The sequence below is a fragment of the Cimex lectularius genome, unplaced genomic scaffold (genome assembly GCF_000648675.2).
Source record: "Cimex lectularius strain Harlan isolate CLEC.00 unplaced genomic scaffold, Clec_2.1 scaffold180, whole genome shotgun sequence".
In the NCBI taxonomy this organism is placed as follows: Eukaryota; Metazoa; Arthropoda; class Insecta; order Hemiptera; family Cimicidae; genus Cimex; species Cimex lectularius.
Window position 1 is genome coordinate 1,256,058 of NW_019394226.1, and position 15,066 is coordinate 1,271,123.

Consider the following 15,066-nt stretch of genomic DNA (forward strand, 5'->3'; position numbering starts at 1 on the left):
TGTACCAGTCAATCGCAAATCTTTCAACCGTTTTGGATGCACCACGAAACATAGAAAATGGAACCCTCCATGGGGACCTGGATTTGGATACTGTAAAGCGAGGAAAGCCTATACAACGAGTCACGTAAACGACTCCATCTTATCAACATCGTGGCAATTCAGCTGCATGACAATACAGGGTACTAACCAAACTTAAAAATAATAAGAAAATAACTTTCTTCTGGGACTTAAAGCCCCCTTGAATAACAAAACTACAGAATAGAAACGTATCTAGACCAGCGCTCGACCCAAATACAAAAGAACAATTACCATTGCAAAAGTAGAAAAAAACAATTACAAAATATATACATACATTTTAAACTTATACTCAAAATGTAGTGTAAAAAATTAAAAGAGAGTTATGTTTAACAGTACAGATGATTTATGTATTAATAATTTTTCAATTAGGGTAACTGGTGCTACGCTACAATGACTGGAGGTAAAGAAATAGACGGGTCTTAAGGGAAGGTAAGTGACGTGGCGGTTAGAATGAGGAAGGGAATTCCAGAGGCTGGGTGATCAGATGGGGGAAAGAACGACTGAAAGCAGTAGTTCTGTGTTTAGGAGGATAGAGATCAGAAGAGCTAGATCGAGTATGACGGTTGTGTACCGAAGACCTAAAGGTTAGGAGATGATCAAAGGAGAAGTGGATAAACTCTAGTGACGCTAGACACAGTAAACTTATGATGAAACTACCATTCACTCACCAAGACTGGGAAAATCACTGCTGCAATTGGAGAGGGCTGGCACTGCAGAGGAGTGGTAGAACTATTAACCGTTCACTGGTATCTGAGATCTACACTACATCTGAGACACAGGCATAACATGGACATATATAACGATGATCCCATCTGTAGATTATGTAATGATGAGGAGGAAACAGCCACCCATATCATCTTCCAATGCGAAGCAACAGCTCAATGGAGATTTAACCTAAGATAGGAAAAAATCTAGGGAATGAAATTATAGCAGCGACCATTAATGACCTGATACTTCTAAGAAGAAGGATTGAGTCTATTGCATTGAACTAAGGAACTAGGACGGTACAATAAGCCTCAAGGTACAATAATGCTGCAGTGCCTGGGGAGCACAAACCCCCGCTTCATAGTATCCACTTTACCATACCATACACATCCATATTCAAAGCGTGGGAGAATAAGAGAGGTTGCAGTTTACGGGTACTAATGAGAACACGACAGACCTGATGGAGTTTGTTAATTTTAGTGTAGATATTTACTAACAAGGATGCTGTTGAGTAAGAAAGAGCTTGGTTTAAAGCTTTTCAAGTAGCAGTTACTTGAACTAAAATAAAATTATTGTACTAAAGAGTTGGAGTTAAAAAGATTTTCAAAGATCCCTGAGTGAAAATAATTTTTTAATAAACATATTAGTAATGAGAGTTAAACTATGGTGACGGCGGTGTAGTTATTTTTTCATTGTTAGAAAATATCGTAATGCGCTTATGATTCATTCGTGACGCAAAGCGTGTAATCAGTGCGACTGACAACCCGGCATTAGCATCGGTGGCCTTCATTTATCTCAATCCTATTTGGTCAAACATCGGGATGAAGACCAGTTATTACCTCTCCCACTCGACTCCTGCGGCCCTTTCTACCGGCCGAAGAAGCACCTGAAAGTTTGGTCAATGCGCGGTGGGTCGTCGGAAAATTAAACAAAATGGTATCATTTGTCTCAAACTGGCAACTTGGATGGAACAGATGAAATTCGCTTCTCCTATTCGCCGTGTGACGACCGGCGAAGTTCGCCTATTTCAGAAATAAATCTATTAAAAATATAATAATATAATTTTCTAGATAAGGATCAATTTATTTAAGGCTTTTTTTATTCGTCTCGGAAGTACTAGTTTATCACCTACTCGCACATTAATTATACACTAATATACAATTCACTATACACTTGTATCAGTTGTTAATCAAATCTGTGTCAACCCACTTGGTATTTTAAATTGCACGTTCAGAACTTCAAAACTGCCTTAAAATTATAGTGTAATGATATTCTGACGTAATTAATTTTTTGGTTATGAAAATCGATGGGAAGATGATGATTGTTAGTAAGAAGTGGGGCTTTTTTGTTTCCAAGCACTGTAGCTTTCTGACTTTTTCTGACTTTCCTACGTTCCTAGTTTCTTATTTCAGCGCAATCGACTCGATCCTTCTCCTTAGAAGAACTAGGTTATAGACTGTCATTGCTGTAATTTCATTCCCTGATTGTTGTCACCATTGAGCGATTGCTTCGCATTCGAAGGTGATATGAATGGCTGTTTCTACCTCCTCACTCCGATGTCGAGATTGAGTGAAAGAAGGGAGAACGGTAAATGCAATCCTATTTCTGATGTCGCAGATTTGGAGAAAAGAAAGAGGATGGTCGATAGATGATAGATAGACGCATATCTCGGAGAGTCCATGTTTTGTCGGGATTTACTTTTCTTCCGAATCCGACTTGGGGTAATAATGTAATCCATGTCTTCACATTTCAATAACAACGATTATTAACTAAAATCCACAAAGGATGCATCGAAGCCGAAGCCAGACACTCCCCCTCCAAAGCAAGCTCATTACATAAAAATCTAACCAAGGGTCAGTCATCTTCACAACCAACTGACCAGCCTGTACAACCGTCAACCACTGACCCGTGACTACTCTTTTTTGTACAACCGGTTCTTTTCCAAAACCTCCCAGAGGGCACTACATGGGGCTTTCTTCCCCATGGCAGCTACTACCCACTGGTTTCACTATATTGCATTACTTTAGAGGGGATTAGCAAGCGTCCAAGGAAGACACGAAATGTGTTACTTCAAACTTCACTCATTCTAATGGTTCAGTACAGTTAATACAACAATCCTTACAATTAAATATTAATTAGTTACACAAACAATTAGCTATACAAAAAATATTCTTCTCCCGACATGGCCATTCTTACACATGAACTCGTTGTCCTGAACCATGTTGTGCAGATGTTTTTTTTAATTCACTCCTCTGAGTTTAGCTCTCTCCAACTGCAGCAGTGAGTTTGCCAATTTTGGTGATAGCATGTGTTTTAGGATTAGTTTACTGTATCTAGTACATGTAGTGTTTATCCACTTCTCCTTTTGTGTTTTTTTGGTTCCATTCTGTGATGGAGGTTTCTGTGTTTGTTTTTGTTATTACATGAAAAGGTTCGGGGCCTGTTTATAGCCTTGCAGATCTCTTCTGGCCACTGTGTCTGCCTTTTCCTTATTCAAAATCCATCTGGGTCCGGTACCCATGATATGATCAGGTTTTTATGTTTCCCCACGTTTTAGAAATTTTGGATGTATTCACTGACTAGTTTCGATAAGACTTTTACGCTGATGATTTTTATGGCACTCTTTTAAGATTTTCCTAGGCACAAGCATCGATGGCATGCATTTCAGTTTGAAAGCGTGCGGTGTACTTCCATCATGAGTTTTATTGGACGAGTTATGGGCTTTCTTGTTTGTTTTGGATCCATCTATATCATTATGTTTGATGTTCTCCTGATTCTTCTTCTCGTTAAAACCGATGGGGCTTTTATACGAGAAAAACCAGTTTCCCTCCTGCAAACTGGATACTCCTGATCTTTCAGGAACTACAGTAGAAAGATTATTTTTTCACAAAAACATTCTAAGAAAGTTCATAGAACACGATTGTCAAATTACAATAATGTGTGTGTGGTGTTTAGTGGCCGTTAGACAATGATTATTCGGAGATTGTGAGATGCGATCTGGTTTGACGTAGGTTTTAGAAAAACTTTTTCTTAATCCTAATCGTTTATAAATCCCAGGCCCTGAAAATGATTTCAATAAAGATCGAAACGTTGGCACGATAAAGAAAATGTTTTTCTAAAACCTACGTCACACCAGATCGCATCTCACGATCTCCGAATAATTACAATAACATTTTTTTTAAAACAATGAAGCAATGGTGATTGATCAGCTATCATGTGAAAGTCTTTTGGGTCCGTCTATTCTCGCTGGTTAATGAAAACAACCGATAAAAGAAATTTCATCCGCTTCATGTTTTTGGCGCACAGTATATATAAAATAGCAATAGATTTTGGGTTATTATGACCGTTATGTTAAGAGATATGATTATTTTATCTATTTACAATTTCAAATTGTACAGTAAAAATTGAAATGAATAAAACAATTTTAGAATATTCAAATACCAAACGAATAAATCAATTTGAAATTGAAAGTATTCGGCACGATCAAATGTCGGAATACATGTACTGCACAAAATGCGTTCGTACTGATAGATTAAGTTAGAAAAAAAGTTTGAAAGGTTATCAGGAAATTGGTATGCGTTTCTCTTTATCTCGGCGTGTGGAATGCTTATTTAGCATTCTTAAATGGCAACACTGAGGAAAAATCGGGTTCAAGTCTGTAAAAGTTTCTAGAGAACGCCATTTAAGGTTTCTTACAAATTTGTTATACTATTGTTCATTCTCGCTTTTCGGCCTGCCCCGCCGGGTATTTTCTCGCTAGCCCTTTCTGTGAATCGTCGAACGTGACAAGCGGAAATAACAATAAAAATTATTTTTTTTGTAATTTCCCGATCGTTAAGCGTTCGAGGGGGCTAGACAAAAAGTCATGTAAGGTAAGGGTGTTAAGGCCCGGGCGATGAGTCTAATGGGGCATCTGGGTCAAGAGCGGGTTGCCCACTTGGGATTTTGTCCAAAAATGGGCAAGTGCCGCACAGCAAGGACGGCATTGGAGTCCACATAAGTCTAAGGCTCGATCATACAAACATCTGTTATGCGCATTTCTTTCTGAGTCAAGGCACCGCTAAATCGAAACGTAAGAATATGACCATTTGAAACTTCTTAGACAAAAGCACGGATGGCTACTATTCTAAGCCCTAATAAAAACACTAAATATAAAAAAAATATTACACAAGTAGCACATAATAGAAAGAATGGCACCCTTCGTAATTTCTGTCATTAAAAAAACTTACACCACTCTAACTGACAAGTAGAAGACCAGGTTGGTAGCACGGATTTAGACCAAACATTTTGTGGAGATTCTACACTCCAAAATGTCGGATTTTTGCCACTTCTTGTGAATAAGCCCTGGTTCCTCCTCCCAATTTTTTTTTTTTTTTTTTTTAAGTTGAAATTTTCTTTTTTTTAATTATTTTTATTTCACCGTTCTGCTAGCTTAATATATGTGAATATATCACTTTACCGATTTGTTATGTAGATTGCAATAAAAATATAGTAAAAGCTATCAAAGTTTATCAATAACCAAAAAAGTTCTAAAACCCGAATATTTTCAAGTATACTAGGTCATATTTTTGTTTTTGGTGAAACTAATATGGAATTTCGTTTAAATTTAAATGTATAGATTGTTTTACCTCTAACATTTTTCCGATATCTGAATGTAACGCCTATGAAAACGGCTAAAAGGATTTTAACGTCAAACAGAATATTTGAAAAAAGTGTAAAGGTTTGTCGTTTTAACGACCTATACAGGGTGAATTGCTACTCGTGCTACAAACTTCTCCAGTAGATTCTTCACCCTAAAATGAACAAAAAAGTTCATATTGTCCATGGTCCGATTCTCAACCATTTCAGAGTAATTTCGCTTTTTATCGATTTTGAAAGATATCACGTCCTGGCGTCGGAAAATCGTGATATCTTTTAATCTAAACATTTCTCTTAAAATCTATAAGCACCGTTGAAATCCCCGTTAATTTTTCAATAAGAAGATGAAGGTGGCAAAACGTTTGGGTCTTTCTTCCTTGACCTTCTAGCTGTTTGTAAACTTCTTAAGCATTACATACTAAATGGGCATTAAATTAAATTAAAAAATTTCAATGGAATTATGATTTTGATTCTCTCTAAAAATTAATAAAGTAAGTAAACGATAAAGTAAATGTTTTTATAAAACGTCACACCAGACGGCACCTCACGATCTTCAAATAATCATTGACTAACGGTCACTAAACAGCACACATTCTTACGCACGTGTGATATAATTATAAATTGCACTTGACAATTTCAGTAAAACTAATTATCAACTATGCAAATCGGGCCACTACCTTTTAAGAAAAATGAAGTTACAGCTTGCACTAGGAATGTCATCAGTCAGGCCGAAGGTCGTCAAAATGATCACATAAAACCGGCGAAAATCGGTACCTAAGGGTTTATAACGCTAAAAGCACGAATCTGACAATGAGGCCAAATCCAAGTTTGTATATTTTTTTATTTATCAATTGTGTATCTAGAGTGAAGAAAAGATTTGAACGGTGAATGACTAGGACAGTCCACCGGACGTGCCATGTGAAATAGGCCTGCCTACTATACACCTCGTATATAACTTTCTAACAACTGGTCGGTGAACAATGACAAAAGTTTAAATATTAGCTTCCACATTGTTGGGATGTCCACTCGATAACTTGCAACAACACTGAAGAGGACTCATGTCAAGGGGTTGAAAACGATGAATAAATAAAATTCTCTCAAAAGCCACGCGATATAACTGTCCAATAATCTATACTTCGAATAATGTAATTTTTTAAAAGAAAAAAAGTTATTAATAAAATTATATAAAAATTTAAAATGTCAATTTAAAAAACTGATCTACTATTAGATGATATTCGGACTACTATATAAACATATATTAGGCTTGACATTGCATAACAACCTACAATAAAGAATTTCTATCAATTAAAATATTATTATTAAAATTATCAAATATTAATCAAAACTTCCAAATAAACTTTGATACCAAAAAGGAATGGGAAAGAGAGAAAAACATCTCCTTTTAAGAACGGCACCGATTGGTGCCCAGATAGATCTAGAAGACAAGAAGGTGCAGGGGTTCGGCCCTGGAACCAAATACTCAGAACCCATGGGAAAATAACCAGTACTTCCAAGCTGAGGTCGACGCAATCGAGAGATTTGCTCAATTCAACATGAATAAAGGGTACAATAACAAGAATATAGCTATCATGTCAGATAGACAAGCAAGCTCAAACATCATTAGTTCAAAGATGGTGTTGAACTGCAAAATCAAACTAAACATATTAGGAACACAGAACAAAGTCAGCTGGGTCCCAGGAAATATGGAAGTAGAAGGCAACGAGAAAGCGGACATCCTTGCATGAAAAGGGGCTGCTATGCCGCCGATAAGACCCGAACCCTTCTGTGGCATAGGAACCCACACTATCAATGAGTACCTCAGACAGAAGGATAAAAAGAAAATCAGGGAACAATGGAACTCACTTATTGGACATAAAAAATCAAAGAACCTCCTAACAAATTTCGGAAGGAAAGAGGTAATAGAATGTATTGAGGGAAGCAGGAAAAAGCTGCGAATACTAACAGAACACTGCAAACTAAACGGACATTTAAAGAAGATTGCATAACCCATGCACATGCAGATTCCGCAAAGAAGCAGAGGAGAGAGACATCAATGCACCTATTAAAAAATAGTGGCACTACGCTTGCCCTTAGGAGGAAGTGCCTTGGTACGTACAATGTGACCGTAGAAGAAATTCAACCAGTGAAATCGGGCCTACTAATCAAATTCCTTGATGAAATAGGACTAACCGGTGTGCTTTGAACAACACACTCACAACACCTTCACACGAAACCAATGTGACATCACAAGAATAACACCACACTTTATGCCCTGAAGATGACCCGAATAACAGTCGAAACGTCGGGAAAAAAATTAAAAAGGTGTTTTTCTAAACTACCTCATTCTTGACCGCTTGATGGCTTCAACAAAGTATGAAACACATTATTATGTTTGCATGTATAACTGGATAGTACGTTTGGTAACCGATTTGAGGTTCACCATGTTAAGTGAAGGTTCGAAAAATAAATATTTAAATTTAAAATAAGTGTACAATGGACACAAAATTATTTATTTTTTGAAATTGGTGCAGAGAATCTTGCACAAAGTCGTTTCGATGAAGTAATCTACCTATAATTTTCAAAAGCTGCAAACGACTCGAGTATTCTGTGAACGTTAGACCAAATGGTCGTTTCACCAAATATGGAGACGGACGATGAGTTTTTTTTTTTTTTAAGCAGGTGTGTCGTGGCATATTTGCCAATCGGCCTTTACACCATTTCGGCGTATTTCCGCGCGACCGGCGCACCCGGTGGATCGCGCCGACTCGCTTTGCCAGGGGACGGCGACGGCGTGTGAGACGTTTTCGATCCCTTTTTAAATTTTGAATCTAGGCCGAAGGAAAGTGACGGACAAATAGAATACGTGTCAGGGCCGAGGGATGGAATTGCAAAGTGAATTTTATGGTTATTAAATAAAATTGTTCGAATTAAGGAAATGGCTCGCTAATTCAAACAGGTTTTTTTACTTTACATTTTATTCGGCCGTAGCCAGTTTAGGCAGATCTTATTAAATGATATACACTTTTAAGAAATCAATTATCACTTGTTAGATAAATGGGCATGGGAGACAAGATCGATGCGTAATCACTCTCGGCCTTGTCTTCACACTCGCTTTCTAAACCCATCGTTTGCCTTTTGATATAGATAACAATTTAAACCATCGCATATCAATAGAATCATTCATGACGATATGGATTTTTAAACATTATTTTTGCCTGGCGATAACTTACGATCACACTATCACTTATTTCATTACACGAGCATAATTCAAAGGAAAAACGAATTTTTAACTAAACAATTTTTTAGCTTATTTTACTTTATTACTGAGCATACCAACAAGAAGTGTATTTATTCAACTAACTACCTCTCATCTAGTTCTTGGTTTTGTTAATAACAAGTTCAACCTGTTAAAATTCAGTCCGCGTATCTTTCTTTATTGTATGTAGTTCTATGTGTTCAGGGTTGGATTACAGTCTGTGAACAGCATTAATTAACTTTTCTGGCGTTCCCATAGGAAGTAGTTAGCGTGTTTGGGTTGGGTCGAAAACGGTGGGGGAAAAAATCACTTTGCCCACGCACTCGCGGCCTAGGATCCGCCGATCTCCTGATTCACATCCTCCCTGGATCACCCAGGGCGCGTTTTCGGTCACTGCGACATCCTGTAAATCATCCAGTGGGAAGCGAGGGTGGACCGTCTCACGAAACGTGAGAAGTTTTATTCGATTATCTGATTGAGACATTTTAAGGTATAATGAAGCAATATACATTTTATGGCCGAAAGGATTCCCTAAAATGTTTTGTTCGATTGAAAACGGACTGGACGAATCTCGTTTAACTCTTCCGATTTATTCTTGAAAAACCTATAGTTTGGTCGTCCTTAATCATTCTGATCGGCCAACATCGCTATTTTTTATCAACGCATATCTATATGAAGCCATTTAAGTGACTGGAAGTATTTTGGTGGCCCTGAGAAGGGCTTGATGTTTTTTTATAGCGTTGAGACGATGGATGACTCGAGATCGGGCCCGTGTGTGTGCCGTTGGTAGTGGACCGTGACCAAGAAAACCGTCGGCTGAGGTCCGGGGTCCGTGAGTCGGTTGACTGTGCGGCGGCTGAAGGGACTCGGGTGCAGCAGTTGGCCAGAATAGCCAAGTCGGCTATGTTAACAAGGCCAGATCCAGGCTAATGCTGCGACTACTCTTACTGTCGTCGTTAGTGGTTGGGGAGACCTCAGTGCCACTGCTTTTATATACTAAAAGGCTCTACTCTGATTGGCAACAGAGTGGAGGGCGAGACCATTCCATAACCTGTAGTGGCACCTAGCGGGTACCGTGGTAACTACAGGTAGACACAGCCATCCTCAGAGGCGAATTTGGTCAGAAACACCTCAAAATAAAACCTTTGATTCATGATTTTTAAATCATTAAAAAATTAAATCAAGTCCGTGGAGAATTTCTTCAAATAAGTATTTTAGTGTCTGTTTGTTGGTCACTGATTATCCTGGCCCAACGTCGCTACTTTTGACTGCCAACTCTTTTCGCCATTACGCCACCATTAGTGGAGGGTCTGTCCAACAAAATATTTCAAATTTTCATCCTCAAAACAAGACAATATAGACCCTTGTTTCCGAAAGTTGGCTTAATTCTTTGTAAAGTCGTTCATAATTTAGTATATTTTATTAGGTGTCAAATAAATGTTATGTATCGTAAATTGCCACGTTATATTTTAATTTAGTTTTTAAAAATTATAATTCTAGAATAATAACAACGAATTTTTTTTTTAATCTTTGGGTAAATTTAGCATTGATATTAATATGGAGATAGATACGAGCTATTCGCGTTTTTATGTAAAGGAAAAAACTTAAAACTAAAATTTCCATAAATATTAAATAAGGCTATAAATGTAATCTTATAGGTCTATATAGTTTGTTACCAATACTGGCTTTTGCATATCAACAGGTATACAGTTTCTACATATAAATGTATAAAGCTAGAAATAGAAAATAATATGTGGCGTTTCGATTTTTATATACAATTTATAATCCTTATCTTTTTGCATCATAATTTTAATGTTAAATTAAATTTATGAGCCCGAGCCCCATAATGTAATACATAAATCTATTTAATCGCATAAAACTTGATACTCGAGATCAATGCAAGTGATGTATTCCCACTGAAGAAAACATCGCAATATTTCACATGAAATAATATCAATTAGTATTTTGCTATTGCGTACATATATGACTGATTTGTCGGCTGAAGGAAAATAAATAGAATGAAATACATTCCGAGAATCGTATTGTTTTCTCAGATTATAATTTAAACGACGAAGACTGCATTTTATGTGACATTTCGTTAAATTTTGGAATTTCAACCAATCTATGGATGTTTTTTCCCTATTAGAGAAAATAAGGTTTTATCTAGATCTACGAATTTCACTGAAATTTACTCTTTTTTTTACTTTAGCTGGAAATTAATGTCCAGCAAATATTTTTCAACGATGCACCTCTTAAAATGCAAAAAGTCAACTGTTTTGCGATGAAGTATAAATTTGGATCTGCCAGACGACCTTTCTAAAATAATTTTGATTTGAATCTCAGGTGTCGTGTTCCAACAAATTCTTTAGCGTCCACCAAATACAGCTATTTTTATTTTTTATTTAAAGATTGATTCTTACTGATGCGATCTTATCACGTTTGATCACAGTCTGTTTATTTTAAAAATTAAAGAACATCACAAGATGAGTTCCAGATCAAAAAATTTATTCTCATATTCGTTGCCCTAGACGCGGAACATGGGTTTAAAAAAAATTTGCTTACTGTGTTTCTTTAAGTAGGAGGTTACAGTATACACTGGCACTCGTATGTAAATATGTTTAAACTATAGTAAATATTTTCAATAAAGATTCTATTCTTATATTGTGATAGGAAACAATTTTCCCTTTGTTGCAATCGTTTAACATGGGTTTTTAAACAAATTTGCTTACTGTGTTTTATCAATTATTCTATAGTGATTTTGCCAATAATTAATTTTTAATTCATTCAGTGAGCATTTTAATATTATGCTGCAGCTTGCCTGTCCTATGCTCGGGTACCTGACCTCTTTGGACTGTAAATAAATTAAATAAATTATAGATTATGTACGTTGGGGTTGAGGGGTGGGACAGAAGGGATTTACAAAAATCTAAGTGAGACAAAATGGGGGATCATGGCAAAATGATCGGAAACTAAAAGACTACGTCTTCCGAACTTCAGATGAAATTCTAAATACAAAATTATCTCAATACTCATAATTTATAAGAGATGATGGAAAGTTTTATAGTGACGACACTATAAGAAATAAACACGGGGAAAAATTAGGTTGGCTTTTTGACTATGAAGTCCTACTGATAATAATGTGGGCCGACAAGCAGCTGGGTTCATCGTCGACTGAGAATTTTTCAGCTTGCAGCCATGTGAGTTCTCGATTTTTTTTTTTTTTTTTTTTTTTTTTTTTTTTTTTTTTTTTTTTTTTTTTTTTTTTNGGAAAAAAGGGCCAGGGGCAACGGTGGGAATCGAACCCACGACCGCGGCGTGAGAGTCTCTCATGCTAACCACTCGGCTACCGCGGTCCCCTTATGTTAGCTCTCGATATGTTACTGGCATCTACGAAAAGTCGACACAACCCCATTTCTTCCACGCTAATAAATTACACTCATTCCTATAAATTACACACACACACACACCCGATACAGTCTTACTTTTACTCCCCTGACGTCGCACATTCACCCCAGATTACTCGATATTCCTCGGGAGGGGTTAAACTATTAAAAAGACATAAAGCGTTAGTTGTCAATTCAACGAGCCTTGGATACCGAAAATTGCGAAATACAAAATACACACAGGCCAACGGATCGAAGTTCTGTTTTGAATGTCACCACCTTGAAAAGTGATAACAAGGCTGGTTTCATGGCTTTTAAGGCGAAATTAAATTGCTTTGATTATAGGCGTTTGATAATCACCGGGACAAATAACATTGACCCAAGGCATTGAAAACCCGTACAAGAATTATGGAGAAATCCGTTTATTTTGTTTAGGTTTAAACGCCTCAGAGTAATCGATATATTTCGGTGTGATTGGGTCTTGTTTTGGCCAAAAAAACTCGATCTATTGTTGTCCGATTTTGAAGGCTTGGCCTGATTATTTTAAAAACTTATTTTTAAAAGTACCCCAGAGTAGTAGATATTCTTCAGGTAATTGGGGAAATTTTGCCCTTCACGCTAATAAATTACATAAACCACAAATAATTCACACTACTCCATAACTCGATATTCCTCGGGGTAATTGGCGATAAGCCTCTCCATTCGCGCGAATAAATACATTCGTTCCAATAAATAACACATATACATAAAGATACAGATCAAGCAATAATTCTGGCCCTGAGATATTGGAGATATTGGACGCGTCTTCTTTAACACGTTATCCATTTTAATCACAAAACACGCAAATTTTATTATGTTTTTTTTATATGGGAACATATAAAATCAGCTTCATGGCACCCACGCGGCGCATAGAAATATTTTAGCTATTTTCTTAAAGACAAAAAAATGTTTTCTGTTCTCTTGGGAATTTTCATTAGACTCGTTTCCCACAATATTCTCTTATTAAGCTGATATTTTTGCATAATTCGTCAACATGTGATGATTTTTTTTCAATTAACCTTCGAGGAACTAAAGTATAGTACAAATATTGATGAAAAGGCCGATCCCTCCCTATTGTCTGCCAGTCGGGAAGAGGATGACAAGGAAATAGAAAAATCCCCATAATTGCCTTTAATGGCTTTTGTCTTGGAGCCCTTCGGATGGATAATTTCAAAATAAAAATAATAAAAATACACGGATTGGAAGACAAGCCATATTCAAATTCTTAAAGCTATTCAGATTAAAATGCACTATTATTCTTTAAAAAAAATTAAATTTGCATTACTTATAAACGAACCTAGATTTAGAAGAATTTATTATAAAGACGCAATCTACAATTGGATAAAAGAGCAGATCGATTTGCTTTTTTTTACGAGACAAACTACAGGATTATCGGAGGACACTTTGTATCCTTCTATTTACAGAAAAGGAGTTTTGTCTATTGTAACATCGATCCGGCCCCCACGCTTCAAACTTGTACAAACTTTCCGAATAACGGCCTCCGCTCTAAAAGGAAAACGATAGCTTTTGAAAATTACATCTGTTTACAGAGGGGGAAATTCTTTAACCCTACTAGGACATGTTGACGTTCTGGAACTCGATCAGCTTCTGAAACCTCATCAAGCACTAAACACGACTCCATTAATCAACAATATTTTTTTTAAAAATTGTTATTGTGTATTGTAGCAGGTTTCCCCGTACAACAACAACCTACATTTTTGTTAATAAAATAATTTAAGATGATGATTGTAAGTATTGTTTTCAGACCTCCTTCTTCCTATCCTCTTAGATACTCTATTTATCTTTTAGGTAGCTTGAATCCAGCTCGGATTACAATATTAGCCTCAGTTTAGTATTTAGTTTCTCCATTTTTTCCTTCTCCTGTTGTGTCAGTTCTCCTTGTTGTTAGTGATACGTAAAAAAAATCAATTTGCTGTTTGATTTCGACTTCAACACTAATTGAGGAAAAATGAAAACTAGCGAAATAAAGGAAGAGTTGGACACGATCATATATGGTGAACCCTCTGCTCGAAGAATTAAGCCGGGAACACACTTACCCGATGCAACGCCATGCGACGCTACCCGACGCAAATCCAAAGTCCAATTTTCCATAAGATTGTATTGCCCCCGTGCATATCTGCCCGATTTATTTCATGGTTTTGCCAATACAATTACACCATTTTCGTCGAGTAGCGTCAGAACAGGACACTCATATTTTTTGTAGTTTATTTCAAATTATGTATATGTAATATTATAGTTATATTAATTACAACATTCTTATTTTAATATAACCCAAATTAAACGAGGCCAAAAATTCATGAGTTGTTATAAAAATTATTTAATTATGATGGTTAGGAAGAAAATTTTTCAAAACACCGGAATAACTTTATTTGAAACAATTAAATTTAACTAACAATTTATTACATGTTTGTGCTCATAAAATTTAACTAACGATTTAATTTTGTGCTCAAAATAATGCATTAAGAACAAAAGAGGCATTGCGATTGCGATACTGATTTGTGACAATCGTTGTGAACTGCACGTGGCGTGCGCTTGACGTCGCATAGATGTGCACACCCTACCAAAACGTGGCAAGGCGTCGGGTAGCGTCGCATAACGTTGGATCGAGTAAGTGTGTTCCCGGCTTTAGGCAGCAGAGAAATAGAAGGAGCGTTGCAATAAATAAATTTGTCCATAAACCGAAGGGACTGAACGATTACTTGAACAATTATTGACCTCCCACAGCACAATTCGTATACCGTATGTTCGGACAGATAAACTGTGCAGTTGAGCATGTATGGCAAGTCAAACCATCGTACATTTCGATCCATTAGACTATATTGTCTGTTGTGATACTCAAAAATAAAGCTTAATAAATCCTTCCGACGACAAATCCTCAAAGGCATGTGTTGTGTACCAGTGGCCAATTTACAGTATGAGTGTTATACACGTGGTCTGGGTGAGTCA

At 36.6% G+C, this 15,066-nt stretch overlaps 1 protein-coding gene across 1 annotated transcript in view; it reads right to left on the reverse strand.

Moving 5' to 3' along the window:
- The window catches only part of LOC106668150 (FH2 domain-containing protein 1), a 206,152-nt gene that overhangs the window by 123,945 nt on the left and 67,141 nt on the right, over positions 1-15,066 (reverse strand). The gene's annotated exons all lie outside the window — the stretch shown is intronic.